This window comes from Cavia porcellus, unplaced genomic scaffold (assembly GCF_034190915.1).
Source record: "Cavia porcellus strain 051 isolate PalLab524CR breed Dunkin Hartley unplaced genomic scaffold, mCavPor4.1 scaffold_26, whole genome shotgun sequence".
Classification (NCBI taxonomy): Eukaryota; Metazoa; Chordata; class Mammalia; order Rodentia; family Caviidae; genus Cavia; species Cavia porcellus.
Genome location: NW_026947509.1, coordinates 28,275,543 through 28,279,841, shown reverse-complemented (window position 1 = coordinate 28,279,841; position 4,299 = coordinate 28,275,543). Strand labels below are relative to the sequence as shown.

Genomic DNA, 4,299 nt, shown 5'->3' with positions numbered 1-4,299 from the left:
TAATTTTTAAATGCTTGTAAAATAATGAAACATCAGGAGATTACATACAATGCCCTATTTGACTATTACACACTCAGTATGTGTACTAAATTATTACTCTGTACCATAAATTTGTAACATTAAAGTAATAATAAAAATTTAAGTCAGCAAATCCAATATCATGGTGTTTGACTTTATCTACAGCACTCTGGAAGGCAAAACACCTTGAGATGTGTAGAAACATAACAGTTAAACAAGAATTGCAAGAACCTTAAAGAAAAGTAGGAGATCGTCAGTGAAAGGGGACAGAGACTAATACTGAGAGCGGAGAGGAGAAGATTCAGATCACAGGGGAGGCTGGGAGTCCACGACTGTAACCACCAGCCCCGTCGGGGTTTTCACGAATTACGCTGGAGCTAAACAGAATGAAAATCCAGTGTCTCAGTCACTGTAGCATTTCAGGTGCTCTACATGAGGTCACGGGGTCCAGTGTGAGACCCAAAGATCTACCACAGCCCTGCAGCTCCTAGGACTCAGGGAGTTGCAGTCCCAGCCCAGGGTGGAGGCCAGAGCCTCCCTAATTGGCCATTGGAGGCCTCGAATCCCAGTCCTACTAGGTGCAAAATCCTCCCCCTAAGTGGGGTGGGACCCAAGTACAGAGTGTCCACAAGCTGCCCAGGTGATAGGGGCAGGAGAGGAAGAGAAGGGAGAGGAAGAGAAGCTGTCTCCCTCATTCCACAGTCACCCAGGAAGAGCTCACCAAGATTCTCACTGGGACCCCAGGTGCTGAGCTCTGCCCAGGTCACCTCACACCTTTGCTCAGGACCCTGCGCTGAACTGCACGGGAGCCTGAGCCCTCAGTGTCCACTTCAGCATCCTCAGCACAGAGCAGGGTTGGAGCACAGGCACCTTGGAGAGGATGAGATGGCAGTACATCCTGGGTGGAGTCCTTAAAGGTAAGTCAGCATCTCCAGCTGTCATCTGCTGGAGGAGGAGGAAGAGCCCCTGTGCATACGAGGGCAGCAGGACTGTGTGCCCAGTAAGCCCTCAGACGTGCTCTCTGCAGGGCAGATGTTGAGTCCTCGCCCATCCTGGCTGGCCCTAGCCTCTGCTCCAGGTCAGTGAGAAAAGTGCCTGAGAACCAGAACCTGGGGTTCAGAATCCAACTCCAGGGCACATTGTTAAACACAGGCCGGGATTCCATCTGTGAGGGGCTTTAGCCTCGTTCGTGCCAGTTCTCAGGTAACGCTGCTGGCTGAGGACTACTATGTGCGCAGAAGGAGAAGGAAGGAAGAAGGTGAGGACAGGACTGCCTGCTGTCACCCAGCTCCCCAGCAGCACAGTGCCTGCCTCAGCCACAGCCAGATACTCCCCAACTGGTGCCTGTGGATGCACCTGCATCCTCAGGAAGCTGGGGAGACCCCTGCCTGTACCTCTTCCAATGTGAATCAATGAAGTTGGCTTTGGGGAAGGACACTGCCATGTAGTTTCAGTTTAGAAAAAAAAACTATTCTGGGGTCAGAATTATAATCACCAAAGGTTTATAGCAAGAGGAATTAGCAAGAGTGATGGGCATGACATGATTTATACCCCTTCATCTTGCAGTGGAAGTACACGGTGGAAGACAGGTGTCCACGCTGTGTGAGGGGAGCTCTGTAGGGCTGTAGAGTGTGCAGTTCCTGGACCCACGCAGCCCTGGCCCTACTGGAGTCCCTCCAGGAGAGGCTGAGCAGAACCCACATTGCTCCCTAGCCAGGGTCCCCAGCACGGCAGCCCTGGGACTGCCTCCTGGCGATCAAGAGATGTGCAGGGGAGCCTCCCCCAAATACCGCTGCACGGCCATGCTAAAAAAGACAGGGAGGAGAAAGGATCAGGAAGGGGCACAGGCAAACAGTGGGTCTCAAACAGGTAAATCCTAAACTGCCTAAACCCTCACCTTGAGGAGATGAGAGGGGGCGCATGTGTGTTTCTCAAATGCATCACGGCACCAGTTCTGCTTCTTATGACCAGACCATGGGGCTGCCTGGCTCCAACCCTGTAATAAATCCAAATCTATACTTTGGCAGGAATTCCCTGACACCATCTCGAAAGCAGGGAGCTCAAAATACTGAACTCCACTGTGGTCCAGCCTCAGAATCAGAGACGTGGAGGGGAGGACCAGGGTGCTCCAAGAGAGACAGACATAGGTGCAGACTCAGCTAGGAGAGGTCCAAGCCCTGCTTTGTGTCCAGCCTAAAGGTTTGACAGCTCCTGGCCCGCAGTCTTGTAGGCAGAAGCTCCTCACTGCCACTTACCGAGCTCAGGGAGAGGCAGGCTGGAAACTGGCTCCATATGTCAAGAGCATGCCTTAACAGTTCCAGAGCAGGTATCCCAGAGGTAAGCCTGGGAACACTGATTCTGTTCTCACATCGAAACTCTCACCTCTGATCTCTTCTTTGCAGCCCCTGAACTCACAGTGCAGTCTCCTGCACAATGAGTATTAACTATAATTACACTATTAAGTATTAACTATATCCAAAAAAATCCCCATTCTGGCCACAGTAAGCCATCTGGACTAGGAACAAGGCAGCTTTTGGCCTCATGGTAAATGGGCACTGTGGCAAGGACAGGTGGATGAGTGACCTTAGGACCATGACCTGTTCCCTCTTTCTCGCTCAATCATCCTCTGCACAGCAGTCCTGGTCAGAGCCATGACCACCCAGAAACATGGGAACTTCTCTGCAGTGCTCTGGAGGGAGTTTGTGTGGGAGGGGTTCAGGGGCAGGGTAGAGATCCAGCCCCTGCTCTTTACCATTTTCCTGAGCCTTACATGGTGACCATCATGGGAAACCTCACCACAATTGTCGTCATCACCCTGGATGCCCGCCTGCACTCCCTATGTACTTCTTCCTCAAGGACCTGTCCTTCCTGGACCTCTGCTACTCATCTGTCATCACCCCCAGTACCCTGGTCAACTTTTCTCCTCCTCCAAGGTCATCACTTTTACAAGATACGCTGCGCAGTTCTTCTTTCTCTCTGTGTTTGCTACCACATGAGACTTTCCTCTTAGCTGTGATGGCCTATGATTGCTCCATGGCCATCTGCAGTCCCCTACAGTACCCTCTGACCATGTCTCCTACGGCATGTGCTTGCCTTGTGCTGGGCTCCTACTCTGTAGACTACCTCAACTCCATCGTGCAGACCAGTCTGACATTCCAACTCCCTTTCTGAAGAGCCAACCACATCAACCACTTCTTCTGTGATGTTCCCCCCTCTGCTGCAGCTCTCCTGTGCTGACACAGCTCTCTATGAACTCTGGTCATGTTTGGCCTCTGTGGGCTGATTATCGTGGCACCACTCTTGTGGTCCTTATAGCCTATGGCTACATCATAGTGACCATACTCAGGATGCACTCAGGGTCCAGGGCACACAAGTTCTTCTCCACCTGTAGCTCTTACATAAAAGCTGTGTTTCTATTTTGTGGGACCGTGTTTGTCATGTATGCACAGCCAGGAGCAGTGGAGTCCATGGAGCAGGGCAAGGTGGTCTCCATTTCTACGCCCAGGTCATCCCTATGCTCAACCCCCTTACTACAGCCTGTGGAACCAGGACATGAAAGACATCATGCAGAGACTGGGAAAGAGAGAGGCAGGCCTGTGCAGAATGCGGGCAGGTAACAATGACCTGGTGGGTAGATGAGGGGACTGAGGTCATGGGCCTTATCAAAAAGAGAGCTTCTGAGTGCACTGTCTTCCTTGCTTGCTTCCTGTTTTGCATCCTTCTACCAATCACTTCACTGCTCTTGCAAGGACACCACAGACCAGGCTTTTACTGGTAGGAATAACCCCCATGTTCTTTGCCACCAAAAAAATAATGGCACAGCAGTAGCACATTGGGAAGAGCTTTGAGCAGAGCTCTTGAAGCAGGGTCTGGGAACAGTACCAGCGCCTCTCAGTGAAGAAATATAAATATCCCATTCCCAGGGATCTTCTCCTTGTCCCTCTTCCTTAATCCTAAAGTCAATGTAGCAAAGGAAATTTCTGCTGGACAGGAGAGCTTCTGAGCTTGATCCTTTTCTTGACATTTTGCTTTCCTCCCTTGTTCCCTTCTGGTTTTCTGGCTTTCTATCTCCAATCCATCTCTTCAGTGTTTTATGAAGGCACGTCACAGAGAAGGCATTTTAAATTTGAATAGCACATGCATTGTACCACCAGGTAACTGATGGTCAAAGGTGAAGTAAATTCAGTTTCACAAAGAATGGTGTCACATGGAGGATAGCACTGACCAGAGTCCACGAAGTAGGATTGGAACAGTCAAAATATATGCACCTTACAGTCTCAG

The 4,299-nt window shown here is 50.6% G+C and overlaps 1 pseudogene; it reads left to right on the top strand.

The window, feature by feature from the left end:
- The first annotated feature begins 2,669 nt into the window (after positions 1-2,669).
- On the top strand, positions 2,670-3,657 carry LOC100735017 (olfactory receptor 9S13-like; annotated as a pseudogene).
- Positions 3,658-4,299: the final 642 nt, after the last annotated feature.